The sequence below is a fragment of the Neophocaena asiaeorientalis genome, unplaced genomic scaffold, assembly GCF_003031525.2.
Source record: "Neophocaena asiaeorientalis asiaeorientalis breed wild unplaced genomic scaffold, Neophocaena_asiaeorientalis_V1.1 scaffold21, whole genome shotgun sequence".
NCBI classification, from domain to species: domain Eukaryota; kingdom Metazoa; phylum Chordata; class Mammalia; order Artiodactyla; family Phocoenidae; genus Neophocaena; species Neophocaena asiaeorientalis.
The window spans coordinates 2955994-2971353 of record NW_020174053.1 but is presented as its reverse complement, the minus strand read 5'-3'; positions in this window follow the sequence as shown (position 1 = coordinate 2971353).

Here is a 15360-nt window from a genome sequence, read left to right as displayed (position 1 = left end):
GTGGGGTGGGGTGAGCAGCTGGAGGGAAGGGTGGGCACGCACTGAAGAATCTTCCAGGGAGGCCGGGATGGAAATACCCCAAATGAAATAAACCTCCCTCCCTGCCGCCAAGGTTTTATGGGCGGCGGCGCAGCCCCCGCCACCCGCGGCAACATCACTACTGTCTTCCTCCCAGCTCCTATTGTTTGCACTTTGCCAGGGTCAGGAACCTCGCCCAAAGAAAGGAGACTGGGGCGAGGTGTTTCGGGCGGCTACCTGCCATTCTTCTCTCGCACCACGCAACATGGGGCTCGCGGTGCGTGTGAAGGCACACACGCGCACACACGCGCGCACACACACACCAGGCAGCCCCGATCACGCCCTCCTCGCCCTCCGCCCCTCCGCACTTCCTCCTGTCAAAACGCGGCGCTCGATCCTCCCATCCCTCCTTGCTCCGGGCCGAGAGCAGGCTTTGCAACTAACCAGATATTTGGCAAATGAAAAACTAACGTCATACCGACGGGGGTGCAACAACGGCCACACAGCCCTGAAATTCTGCCCATTTCGCCCCATTTTTCAAACCGTTATTCGGCCGGGGCGGGGAGTAAAGGCGCAAAGGCGGCGAGCCCCACTTTATTAGACCCGGGGAAATAACGATCGGGGGCGGCTGCCCCGGCCTTATTGTTCAGTCTTCGCGGAACCGGGGCTGACAAGCCCCTTCCCCACAGAACCCGAGCCTGTGCGGCTGCACCACCGAACCGCGGCCTCCCCCGCTCCGCCGCCCGCCACCGCCTTCGGGGATGGAGCGCTGCCCATCACCGGCGCGGCCGCAGCGTCCCGGGAGCGGGCTGCTCCGCTCCCAGCTCAGCGGGCACACAAAGTGGGAAGGGCGGGCGAGCTGGAGGGGCTCCTGGCGCTCTCTACGCGGGGAGGCTGCCCCAGTCCAGGCAGCCCGGGAGGGTTCGGGTGGGCAGCAAGGGCGACGCGCTCCTTCCTCAGCTCAACGAAAATGACCACTCTTAGCATTCCATGTAAAACCACCCCAAATAACAGCGTTCCTCCGGGGGAGGAGTGGGGGGGAGGGTGCAATTAGCAAATCAAATTGCGAATATTAATTTTGAAAATGTACCTGCAGTTCCCAGGAAAAACAAAGTCCAGATGAAATCCTTAGTTTGCAGCATTGTAATGTGCTGGCCGGGAGGGATGTTCTTGCCGCGGTAAATTCTCTGCCCCCCCCTCCCTTGCAGCGAGTGTGGACGGCGGCAGAGCAACAGACCTAGGGGCAGACAATTGCCAGGCTGAGTATTATTATTTTTGCAGAATTGTTTTCTGCCAGCCGCTGCCGAGCTGCGTTCACGCGCTGATCGGAGAATGAGTGACAGTCCCAGCCTCAGCACATTCGCAACTCGGAGATCCTTGCGCTGGCCCGGGTTCGCTTTGATGGAACTGGGGATGAGAGCGGGGGGCGGGGGTGAGAACCTCACTGTGTCCTTCCACCACGCCGGCCACAAATAGTGCCGAACATCAAGGAGGTAAGAGAGACAGGGGAGGCAGCTGCGGCCGCCTGCAAAACCCGGCGTGGAACTGCCGGAGGAGTCGGGCTCTTTCACAGGCAGTCTTCCAGGCAGAACTGGGATTTCTTCTTTTCACACTTCTCGCCTGTGCCTCCGCGGTCCTTGCTGCCATCCAGCCTTCCTTAATCAGGAAGGTAGGATACTTTAATAACTAGTAAATAATAAAAGTAAAATCTTGGGTTTGTGTAGGGTTTCAAAGTTGTTGAATCCTTCATTTAGATCCTAAGATCCTCGAATTATAAGGATAGCCTAGGACTTAGTTGTTTTAAGTGCAGGAAATTAGAAATTTAGAGAAGGAGGGGGATTGCTGTTGTTGGGTTTTGTTTGTTAATTTGTTTGTTTGTTTGTTTTATACTGGGTATGAAGTGTGCTCTCCCACAGAGAGGCAGCAGATCTCAGGGGAAGGAGGTGGGAAGCAACTTAAGTTAGAAGGAAAACGCAGATGTTTAGAAGGGATTTTCAGAAATAACTACAGGAAAATGTTTTCTTGTTTATAAATGCTGGAATCTGTGGTCTCTTTATAAAGATAACCAAGATTTTTTATGTAGGTTTTATGGTATAGGCACAATATTAAATAATATTTTCTTACAAGGGCATACAACCTCAATTCTTAAAGATTTTAATATAGAATGTCACTGAGGTACCAACGCAAAGAGTTTCAATGAATCTTCCAGCTGTTATTTTAAACAGAAGAGGGTGGGGGAGCAAGGTGAAAATAAACATGTTTCAGCACCTGAGCAAGGTTTGAGTGTTTACGGAACAAAAGGTGAGGCAGAAAAAGGAGCTCACGGTGTCCTAGATGCTGGACTAGCCTACTAGCCTAGCACAGTGAAACCCTCCCAGAGGAAGGCTGCCTGTCTATGTTCAAAGCACCAATGCACCAACATCACCATGCACTCCATTTTTCTTTAAAGGTCAGACTCTCCACTGCTGTATCACTCTTTAAAAACCCATTCTCTGCTGGCTAACCAGCCAGTTACTGGAGAGGCTGGCACCCCTCCCCCTCCCCTCCTGTATACTAAACCCAGGTGGGCCAAACCAACAGGCTGAAATACAGGGGCCCCTGAAAAGTACTTCCTCCCCCAAATCTATCTTTCACAACATTTATTTTTGTAATATTTCCCTCATACCGACTATAAATAATTTTAAAACACAGAGAAGTAGAAAGAATCCCACAGATTCCAGAGATACCCACAGATTTTCTAAGTCTTCTGTGTATGCATATGATTTTTATCACTGACATAGTGTAGCAGCGCCTAACGTTTCATTATAAGCATTTTTCCAGTTTGTTAAAGAGTCCTTTGAAATCTTTTATAGCTATGTAGTATTTCTTCATATTGAGGGCTCATCAATGGTTTCTCCACTATTTAGATTGTTTCCAGAGTTTAATAATATCAGTAATGTTTCTTGAACATCTTTTAGTAAGTATTTATTGAACAGCCACTGTATTTAGTCCTGTGCTGGGTACAGCGAACTATATAGTCGTTGTTGTTGTTTTTAATGGTTGCTGTATTTAGCATATTTGGCTTCAGACATGAGGTCCTGCTAACATGTAAAATTGCCACATTGGCCTGGTAAATGTGAGCGGGTAAATATATTAGACTCTTTCCTAAGGAAGAGGTTTTGATAGCAGGGAAAGATGGAGAGAACAGGCCTGAGGGGAAAGGGAAGAAAGTGAAGGTTGGGATACCCAACATAAATTTTTTCTGTTTCTAATTTTACCAAGAGTGAGAGACACACCCTTCTCTGCAAACCTCCCTCCCTGTAGCCCCTATCCATAGAACTAAAAGATTCCTTGCTATTTTTCTCCCCAAATGTCCCTATTTTTAGTTTTTTAATGTAGGCAGGTGTGGAAATCCTATCTCACTTCAGCATGACTGAATCCCCCCCAGCCCCTCCCTTCCCTGTGGGGCGGCTGCTGTCTGTTGTGATGATTCATTCTAGACCTCTGGTCCCCAGTCATTCCAGTCCACACTCCATGTATCTCTCCTGTGTTCTTTTAACAGGATCCGTCACTTGTGTCCAATTCGTCAGCTCTCCACTTGTCAGTGCCCACATCTGTGAGCTCTGGGTGTCAATCCTTTCCTGAACCTCACTTTGAAATGAGGCAGAACTGTGTCCCTCCCCAGACCTCTTTCCCCAGAGGGAGTCCCAGGCTGTCAGGCCCACATTAATGAGCATCTAGCGAGTGAACAACCAGGGGACTGAAGCAGAGGAAGGAGACACTCAGGACTGTTTTAGAGATTGGAGCTTCCCTAATAAAGCAGAGAATGGACTATAAAATCAGCCACAGCAAGAAGACCAGCCAGGAAGTTATGACAGTGCTCTCCGGATGGGCTGGCAGGTCCTGATCCTAGGCAGTGGCCCTGGGGAAGGAAGCCAACAGGAGCACAGATTTGAGAAATATTTCCAAGACAAAAAACAGCAGAACTTTGGAACTTTCTGAAGATGGGGGTCTGAGGCAGGGGAAGAAATCAGAATTGCTTCCATTCATTCAACAAATACTTATTCAGTATCAACTAGGTGCCTGGCACTGCTCTAGACATTCAAGACATAGCAGTAGACAAAAGAGTATCTTTGCCTTCATGGACTTCTGTTCTTATGGGGAAGACAGAAATTAACCTACAGATATCTAGTATGTAGATGGTAATACGTGCAAAGGAGAGCAATAAAGAGGGGTACAGGGGTAGCGAGCTCTGTGGGGATTAGCATTTTGTACAGGGGAGCCGGGGGAAACATCTCTGATTCAGGGATATCTGGCAAAGATCTCAAGAAAGTAATGACTCCAAAGCTTCCAGTGTGGGCAATTAAGTAGCTGCTGGTAACCTTGACAGGGAGTAGAAGAGGAAGGGCAGACTTAGACAAGGTAATAAGCAAAGGAGCAATGGTGTCAGCTCTGGACACACTAATTCTGAGACGTTTGAGGGATATCCCAGTGGAGATGTACAGAAGACGAACAGTCGGATGGAGAGGAGCCTAGAGAACATTAATATTTAAGCCATGGGCCGAAGGAACTGCCAAAGAAATAGTGAAAACACAGAGAGATAGAGAATTGGAATATTATAATGTCACCAACTCGAAAGGAGAAGAAAGTTTTGAAGTGGTCAAATAAGAAGGCTAAAAAGTTTCCTGGATTTGACCATTGGGAAGTCATGAGTGGTCTCTGAGAGAGCAGCATTCGTGGGGAAGGGGAGACATCACCGTCCCAGGAACGGAAGACTGGTCAGGAAGGAGCAGCAGGGGGTGTGGACCACTCCTCAGAAGAGCCATGTGATACTGGAGGAGGAGTGTGATGAAGACAGTAACAGAAAGACAAGCTTGAGGGAGAAGGAACCTTGAAAGGAGGCTTTCTTCGCTTCTTTTTGATATGAGGAGTTAATTATTAGGTTATAAAGTAAATTAAGTTTGCCGCTAACTCCTGCTCACCATCACCACCACGTTATGGTCGAACTTAGACTACTTGAAAAAATGAACTTGGTCTAGAGTCAAGTGCTCTCACAGATGTTTTTCCTCATTTAAGGCTTCTTACCTGTTGGTGTTGAAAAGGAGAACCAAGGCAAGACCTCAGAGCCCACAGAAATCCGAGGAACTCAGTTTAAACATTTGACATGAGCAAAATGCGTTCTGGGAAACTCAGCAGCCTAAGCCCAAAGCCAAAGACAGTGACCTGGGGCTAGGAGAGGCTGGAGAAACAGAGGCATGCCCAAAGAGGTGACTGTGATCTAGGAAAGAGAGGACCGCAGAGCTAAGGAGTGAGTCTCTAGGGAGCCCTCAGAGCTCCCTCCTAGCTTCTCATATTCCTGATCTGGGTGACTTCTAACTTCTACGGCATGATGGGGCTGAGGCCACTGACATGCTTCCCTCCTTGCTCGAGGCTGGCTCAGGCCCTGGTTAAGGACTAGTGCACACCCAGCTGAATGATGCTGGGGACTCCAAAAGCCGAGGAGTGAGAAAGGTCGACACAGAAACCACTACTTCTTTGTGCAGGTTGTGCGCTGCACAGCTTCAAGGGGCGCCTTTCAAGTCCCACTCATCATATATTTAACCAGATGTTAGGACAATTTTTGTGTCAAGTGCAAGTAAATCTCAGGGAAGGGGTGATGTTTCTTTTTTTCTTTCTTTCTTCCTTCTTTTCTTTCTCTTTCTTTCTTTCTTCCTTCCTTTCTTCCTTCCTCCCTCCCTCCCTCATTTCCTTCTTTTTTTTAAAAAATTTTGCAGACACTTTATTAGAGAGTGCTTTCAACCCTGTATACGAAGGGAAGAAAACAGTTTGGAAAGAGGGAGAAGCTGAGCCATACCGCAGGCACAACAAGGTGTCAGTCAGCCCCTGGGAGCTGTGAAACCAGCTGTAGTGTCCTGGCATGGAACAGTCATCAGATTTAGGCTGCACCTGACCTTGGGAGAGGCAGCTTTCTGCAGCCAAGGGCAATTTCTCAAGGCTGACCGCTGAGAGCATCCTCCCGAGTAGAGAAGCATGTCGTCCCCCAGTCCTGAAAGTGGCATCTGGGCAGCTTAGCACAGCATCCACACACAATTTTAGCTGTAAATCAAAATGTAATTGGGGGGAAAGCTAAATATTTTTTCTTTTCTTGGGAAAGAAATATTTTCTGTAGGAAAATATATGTAACATAAAATTTACCATTTTAACCATTTTAAGTCTACACTTCTGTAGCATTAAATACATTTACATCGTAGTACAGCCATCACCATTACCCATCTCCAGAACTTTTTCACCTTCTCCAACTGAAACTCTGTACCCATTAAACAATAAATCCCCATTTCCATTCTTCCCCTAGCCCCTAATAACAACCATTCTACTTTCTGTCTCTATGAACCTGAATAGTTACACATACAAGAACAATCATATGTTTGTCCTTTTGTTGCTGTCTTAGTTCACTTAGCATAATGTTTTCAAGGTTCACCTAAGGGTAGCATGTGTCAAATTTTCCATTGTATGTATATACCACGTTTTGTTCATCCATTCATTCATCAGCTGACGCTTGGGTTGCTTCCACCTTTTGACTGTTATGAATAAAGCTGCTATGAACATTGATGTGTAAATATCTGTTCAAGTCCCTGCTTTCACTTCTTTTGGGTATGTACCTAGAAGTGGAATTGCTGAATCATGTGGTTTAATTTTTTGAGGAATTGCCGTACATTTCCCACAGCTGCTGTATCATTTTATATTCCTACTGGCAATGCACATGGGTTCCAATTTCTCCACAACTTTGCTAACAATTTTCTTTCCTTTTCTCCTTTCCTTCCTTTTTCCTTCCTTCCTTCCTTCCTTCCTCCCTCCCTCCCTCCCTCCCTTCCTTTTTCTTTCTCTTTCTCATTCTTTCTTTCTTTTTCTCTTTCTTTCTTTTTCTTTCTTTCTCTTTCTTTCTTTCTTCACTTCTTTCTTTCTTTTTTATTGTAGTCATCCTAGTGATTGTGAAATGGTATCTCATTATGATTTTATTTGCATTTCCCTAAGGTCTAGGGATATTGAGCATCTTTTCATGTGCTCATTGCCCATTTGTATATCTTCTTTGAAGAAATATCTGTTCAAGTCCTTTGCCCATATTTTAATTGGGTTATTTGTTTTATGCTGTTGTTGAATTATAGGAGTTCTTTATATATTCTGAATATGAATCTCTTATTAGTTATACAATTTACTCCTATCCCATGGGTTAACTTTTCACTCTGTTGATAGTGTCCTTTGATACATAAGTTTTTAATTTTGATGAAGGCCAACATGTCTATGTTTCCCTTTGTCTTCTGTGCTTTTGGTATCATATTCAAGAATCATTGCCAAATCCAAAGTCTTGAAGTTTTCCCCCTATATTTTCTTCTAGTTTCATGGTTTTAGTTCTTACATTTAAGTCTTAGATCCATTCTGAGTTAATTTTTGTACATGGGTAAGGTAAGGGTCCCGTGTTATTTATTTATTAGTTTTCCCAGCATTATTTGTTAAAAAATATTTCCTCATTGAATGGTCTTGGCATCCTGGTCAAAAATCCTTTAACCATATATGCAAGGATTTATCTATGGACTTCCTATTTTATTCCATTGGTCTATAGTCTGTCTTTACAACCATATCACACTGTTTTGATTACCACCACTTTGTAGTAAGCTTTTAAATCAGAAAGTGTAAGACCTCCAAATTTGTTCTTCTTTTTCAAGATTATTTTGTTTATTTGGAATCCCCTGAGAGTCCATATGAATCTGATGCTAATTCTTCTTTTCAAAAAAGGTCATTGGGATTTTGGTAGAGATCAAGGCGTATTGTTTTCAAATCTGTCCAGAGTTGTTACCTGGCCTAGTATCTGGAGCCATACTGACATCTTGGGGATGGATGTGTGTTAGACATCGCACTCTAGAGCTATGGGAAACTGAGTCACAGTGAACTATCACAAATTGCCGACTTGGGTGATCTATTCTTTCCAATGTAGATACGGAGAGATGAAGCAGGATCAAATCACAAGAATCAGATGATGAAACTACACAGCCAGTTTAGAGAGATGACAGTGTGCTAATAAAGGAAAGATGGGTTTAAATGGTTTTTTGGCTTTACTGAACTCAAACCTCAGAAACTCAAACCTGTTTTATCTTTGAAAACAACCCCTCTGAAATAGGTGATTTAACAGTCTGGAGAAAGGAGCCAGGATTTCCATGTCTAGATCTTCTAAATCACAAAGTATGACTGAGCTAAAGTTAAAGACAGGATCACTTCCTTTCTCCTTCTTACACATCCTCCTACACACCCCAGCAGCAATGAAGTACAGTGAGGTGAGTCCTCAGGTCCTGGAGCTTGACAATCCAAGTTCAAGTCCTAGCTTCTCCACCTGTAGGCTCTGTGGATTTGGGCAAAGTATTTCCCACCTATAAACCTTGTTTTTTTCTTGGTCATAACATCTGCCTTAGAGATGTCTTATGAACATTAGTTAAAATAACATACATAGAAGGCTTAGTGCAGGCCTGACACTCTTTCATTCAGTGTACTGAACCCCTGTCACATGCAAAGCACTGTGTTAGTTGTGGGCAATAAAAAGAAGTCAACAGAACACATGTGTTTACAGGCTTGTCAAGAAGAAAAATAACTAAACAAAGAGACCAAAACAATTATAAACTATAATCAGAGTCATGAGAGATATAAACAGTATTGTTTGACAAAGAATGACAGTAGAGATATATTTTAGATCAAGGAGGGAGGTGACAGGTAAGTTGCAACCTAAAGAATGAAAAATACCCAGCCACGTTTCCAAGTAGAGGAGCATTCCAGGAATGTGCAAAGATCCAAGGTCAGAAAAATCTAAATGGTTCTAGAAACTAAGAGAATGTGAGTCTGAGATGGAAAGAGCAAGTGGGTTAAAGGACAAAAGATAGGCACCATGTGAGCCAACTTGAAGGCTAAAGTAAGGAGCTTGTATTGTAGTCAAAGTTCAAAGAAAGCCCCCGGAGGACTTGCAGCAGCAGAGTGACAGGAGTTGTTTTCCATGTTTTAATAATCACTCCGGCTGCCGTGTGGAAAATGGCTTATAAGAAGATAGGTGTGGATGTGGGGAGGCCAGTTATTACAGAAACCACCGCATAAATGCAGGGAAGAGATGATGGAGGCTGGGGAGGAGGTGGCAGGAGATGGAGAGGAGCAGAAATAAAATGGATCCAACTTGCTAATGGATGTGAGGAGAGAGGAGATGCAGAACATTCTGGGAGAATTTGTTTGGAGAGAAGGGGGGGATCAAGGGTTAGATTTTGGACAAGTTACATCTACCTGGGAGACATCCACATGGAAATGTCATATCAGTGGTCAGACATGAGTATGGAAGTCAGAAGAGAGAGATCTTAGCAGGAAATATAAATTTTGGAGTCATCAGCATCAGTGGCATCTAAACCCATGGGGAAGGATGAGGTCACTTAGCCAAAAATGAGGAGAAAGAAGAGAGGAAAGCTTAGGCCCTGATCTGGAGAAACACCAATTTTATGAGTTCAGGTGAAGAAAACAGAACAAGCGAGAAGACTGAGATGAGGTGTCGTGAGGTCAGAGGTCAACCAGGAGAGAGTAGCATCTCAGGACCAGGGGAAGAGAGACTTGTAAAAAGGAAGGATGTGCCATGTGATGAATGCTGCTGGGAGGCCAGGTGAAATGAGGACAGAGAGGAGTATCCACCAGATTTGGGAATATGATGGTCATTAGTAACCTTGGCAAGAACAAATTCATACTCTCTGGGTTGAAAGTGAGTGCCTAATAAATGTTAGCTATAATAACAATAATAGGCTCCCTACTCATTCCTTCTTTGAGCTTCTGTGATAATAGAAAGACATCTGGGGACTGATCAGGGCACAGAAGTGCAGCACTCAATGATTATTCACACATACAAGTTGGTCTTATTTAAAGGTGTAAACTCAGACACCGCTGTCCTTCCTGAATAATTGCCATAGTAGTTGTAGACAACTAATGCTCTAAAAGATTTGGTTGCATCAGTACTTGGGATAAGAGGGGGAAATATATCCCTTTCTCCTCCAACTATCTTTACTTCTCGTGCTCAGTGTCCCCCCTCCTGTTCCTCTGTGTCTTCTGTGGTTATACTGCTTCCCTTGGTCACACCCTAAAATACCAACAGGTATTGACCTCAGCACCAAGGAAAGGAGCCTAGTGGGCAGAACCAACACTAAATTTAGGTCCCTCCAGGCTCATCTGTATCTTTGGAGCCAGAGAGGATCCCATCCAGGGAGCCAGTACCCACTTGTGGCACCTCCTCTCCTAAGAGCAAGCACCTTGGGGAATGAGAGAAGAGTTAAGAAAATGAGGAAGCAAGATGGCAACCATTCGTAATGAAAGGCAAAGGCATTCATCCCATTCCCACTATTACCACCACCGCCGCTTCTTTGCAAGAAGAACAAAACTGCTTGCCTCCTTTACACAGCCACTGCATTACATCTCTCTTTTTTTTTCTTTTTAACATCTTTATTGGAGTATAATTGCTTTACAATGGTGTGTTAGTTTCTGCTTTATAACAAAGTGAATCAGTTACACATATACATATGTTCCCATATCTCTTCCCTCTTGTGTCTCCCTCCCTCCCACCCTCCGTATCCTTGATCCACCTCCTAGAGAAATGGAAATAAAAACAAAAATAAACAAATGGGACCTAATGAAACTTCAAAGATTTTGCACAGCAAAGGAAACCATAAACAAGACCAAAAGACAACCCTCAGAATGGGAGAAAATATTTGCAAATGAAGCAACTGACAAAGGATTAATCTCCAAAATTTACAAGCAGCTCATGCAGCTCAATAACAAAAAAACAAACAACCCAATCCAAAAATGGGCAGAAGACCTAAATAGACATTTCTCCAAAGAAGATATACAGATTGCCAACAAATATATGAAAGAATGCTCAACATCATTAATCATTAGAGAAATGCAAATCAAAACTACATCTCTCTTGAGAATCCTCTGGAACCATCCTGAAAAACCACAACACCAAAGAAGATGGGGTTGCTGGTTCTACACTAGTGACAAAATCCCAAAGAACTCTGAATTTGAAGTCAATATGGGTCTAAATGCCACCTACCCCCACCCCACACACACCTTCCAAACACTGGCAGCCATTTCTACCCTTGTCCCTCTACCCCTTGGGTGCAGTTGGTTCCACAGAGCCCAAGAGCTCCCAGGAGCTCCCAGGAGATACAGTGCTCATTCTAGTCACTGTCTCCAAAAGAGAAATTCCAGCAACAACTGTGGAGTGACAGGCACGTTCCAGGATGGGAGGCTCCCCCCAACCACCATCTGTCCTTGCATCAGCAAAGGAGCAATAAAAAGGAAGATTCCACTCAGTGACTCTGAGCAGGGGACGAATGTGACCTTGACCTCTGGTCCAAGCTACTCTTCCATGACCCCCCACCTCCACTGCCCCACCATAAACGTCACTCTAAATTTTATTGAAGGAATGGGATGAGTAAACAAACCAAGAAACAGCTCATACAGCTCAATATGAAAAAAAAAAGAATCAAAAAATGGGCAGAAGTCCTCAGTAAGCATTTTTTTCCAAAGAAGACATACAGATGGCTAACAGACTATCAACGTTGCTAATTATTAGAGAAATGCAAATCAAAACAACAATGAGATATCACCTCACACCTGTCAGAATGGATATCATTGAAAAGTCTACAGATAACAAATGTGGAGAGGATGTGGAAAAAGGGAACCCTCCTACACTGTTAGTGGGAATGTAAATTGGTGCAGCCACTATAGAAAACCGTATGGAGGTTCCTCAAAACACTAAATATAGAACTACCATATGATCCAGCAATTCCGCTCCTGGGTGTATATCTGGAAAAAATGAAAACAATAGTTTGAAAAGATACATGTACCTCAATGTTCATAGCAGTGCTGTTCACAGTAGCCAAAATACGAAGCAAACTGTGTCCATCAACAGATGAATGGATAAAGAAGTTGTGGTATATGTATATGCAATGGAATATTACTCAGCCATAAAAAAGAATGAAATAATGCCGTTTGCAGCAAAATGGATGGACCTAGAGAATATTATGCTTAGTGAAATAAGCTAAAGAAAGACAAACACTGTATGATATCACTAAAAGTGGAGATTAAGAGATGCTACACATGAGTATATATGCAAAACAGAAACAGAATCACAGATATAGAAAACAAGCGTGGTTATCAGAGGGGAGAGGGAAACGGGAGTCAAGTTAAAGATACAGGATTAAGAGAGACAAACTACTATGTATAAAATAGATAAGCAACAAGGATATATTGTACAGCACAAGGAAATATAGCCATTTTCTTGTGATAACTTTTAATGGAGTATAACTATAAAAGTACTGAGTCACTATGCTATACATCTGAAATAAATATAATATTGTAAATCAACTATACTTCAATTAAAAACTCCTGCATAAAACAAAACAGCTAAAAACAAATATTAATAAGATACACTCCAATATAAAATAAAAATAAAAATAAATAAACAAACAAACCAAGAAAGAGCTTGAGGCTCACTTCATCCTGGGACTTTGGCCGGGGTCTCTTCCCAGCTCCCATGGCTGAAGTTCAGGCCTCCTCATATCTCACAGTGATGTAGCCACAGCCTCATGACTGTGCCTCCACTCTCCCCCTTCAAATCCACCTCCCCCGACCTCAGGAGCCATCTTCCTAAAAAGAATATTTGTAAAAAGGTGAAAGAGTCACTTCCCCACAGAAAAGCCTTAAAGGCCCCCCATTTCCCTCAGATGAAGTCCAAGCCCCATCAAGGCCCTCCCAGTCTTACCTCCCACCTCTTCTGGTGCCCCCTTGCAGCCCTGAGTAACCATCCCGCCTGGGCTCCTGCTGGCTGCCCGGCTGACTTCTGCTCATCCTCTAAGACTTGCTTCTGAGGTCCTCTCTTCCCTGACCTTCCAATCTCTTGCTCTTCATGCCTTTCCCCTGGGCTAGGTGCTCTTCCCAGATGCCTCCAGAATCCCTTGGTCCACCCCTCATTTCATTTAATTATCTAATTACCTATTTCTGAATCCATCTCCCCCTCTACCCCTGGACATCCTTTAGGACAGAGACTGTCATTCTAATTTCTATATCACTAGTACCTAGTTTGTTGCCTGACACTTAATAGGTGTTCAAAGCTTGTCATGGAATTAATGAATTAACATCATCAATAACTTTTTCCTGCCCCACTTGTCCTGAATATGGTAAAAGCTACCTTTCCATCATGTAGGAGTTGCTCAGAGAACAAAGTATACAGTGGAGACAATTATAGGTCTAACTAAGTAAAGTCAATTTTTATTTTAAGAAGACATCTTACAGAGAATCTTTGGCCTTAATATCTCAGGCTAGCCTCAGAGGCCAATGTTTCTTGGTTTGGATCCTTCTATCCTTGATCAATTGAGAAGATTCTATTTTCTCCTCAGTCCCATCCTGTGTTTGTCCATGAAGCTCAGGCACCCTGGCATCAAGCACATTTCTGAAGTATCTTCCCCTGGCATCTCAGTTCCTCCTCTGGACTCAGAGCAGCAGCCCCCAGATGTCTGCAGAAGCAGCAAGCCTGGTCCCTGGCTCCGAGGCTCGTAATGCCCTCCTCCTTCCCCGGTGGCCTTCCCTTCCACCTTTCGAGGGCTGGTTCCTGTCTGCCTTTGCTAATGCTGCCTATTTATAAAATGGGGTGACAAAATTCCGTATTCCTCATTTTCCATCTTTCTGTTTGCTAGATAATTTCAGGTTGCTTTTCCCCCTGTGACTTCTAAACAAGAGAATGAGGAAGTTACTGCCCTTACTAAAAATGCTTTGTGTCGTGTGCCGTATCCCTGGGTCATAGCACAGACTCTGGTTTATCAGGTTGCAACATTTTTACCTACTTTGTCCACCAAAGTACTGAGAACACAAACAGTTTCCATGTGCAATTAACCTCACAATAGCAAGAGGGAATTTGGAGCCATAAACAAGGGCTTCACAACTTCTCAGCATCTTGACCTGCCTTCCATTCCCGCCCCCGTCACCTGCCACTTGTGTGCATTCTTGTTTGTTAATGTCCCCCTCATATGTGATACTCAGAGCAGAGAAGAGGACTGGGTGAAGAAGAGGTCAGTGGGGCCATTGCCACCTTCACTTGGGGTGCTGCACGTTGTCCCTCTCAGTCCAGGATCACCCGGGCCAGCAACTGGCTGAGCCAGAGCTCAAATCCCAGCACCATGTCCTCTCCTCCTCATCCAAACTGTCTTCTTGTCTGACTGTGCCTTGGAAAACCTGGTGTAAGGAAATGAGCAGGAAAAAAAGAACATTCATGTTGCAAAAGGGTTGCTAAAGGATCTTTTAAATAAGTCTCTAAGTGCATGTAAATGTTTCTGTGTGTTCATTTATTTATTCAAGCATCTTCCGGATTCCAGGGCTTAGTCTGGACACAATCAGGTGGTAAATAAGACACTAGCTCTCTCTTCACAGGTAAAGGAAGAAAAAGGAAGGCCGAGGAACAAACATTGCTATATAAATTCTTTGGGACAACCACTTTGCTCCTGTACATTTATTTAATCCTCATGTGACTCTCTGAGGGGGTGGGAGAAGTCCCATAATCTGTCCAAGGACCTGAGCCCAGGCCTGTCCAGCCCCATATCAGTCAGGATAAGCTAGGTTCTGCAGCAATAACAGCTAACCCCCAAGTCTCAGTGGCTTAAAAATAACAAATGTTATGTCATGTGAGTTAGGGATTCTCTTCTGTATTGTCCTCACCAGGGGACCTCATCTGAAGGGGGTGTCATATCCAGGCTTCCATGATTGGGGAAGCAGGAAAGAAAAGAAAGAGTGATGTGGTAAATCACAGGTAAAGCTCCTAAACTTTCCCTCTGGAAGTGGCCACATCACTTACATTTTCATTTCCTTGAACAAAAGGAGTCATGCAGCCCTTCTTATACTCAGCGGGGGCAGAGAGGTGAAAATCTATTGTGCCTGAAAGGAGAATCAGAAATACCTAACAAACATACTAATAACTACCACAAGCTCCAAAGCCTAAGTTCTGTTCCACTACACTGTACTTGAAACTAGCTGGAAAGGTTAACTGCTTGCAAAAGGGCTAGGGGCAGGGAAGCGTAAATCTAGAGAGTTAGAAGCCACTACCAAAGGAAGATCAAAATCAGGAATGAAGATAAGTTATCTTTGAAATATACACGAACATTAATGAAGAATGGGATCCTTTTGACACAATTCAGATACACCTACCAAATTTACAAGCACCTATAGAATACACACAAGAAATGAGGCCCTGCTATCATGACATCTTTTAGGATTTTAATAACTAGGACTTGGTTCAAAGTCCTT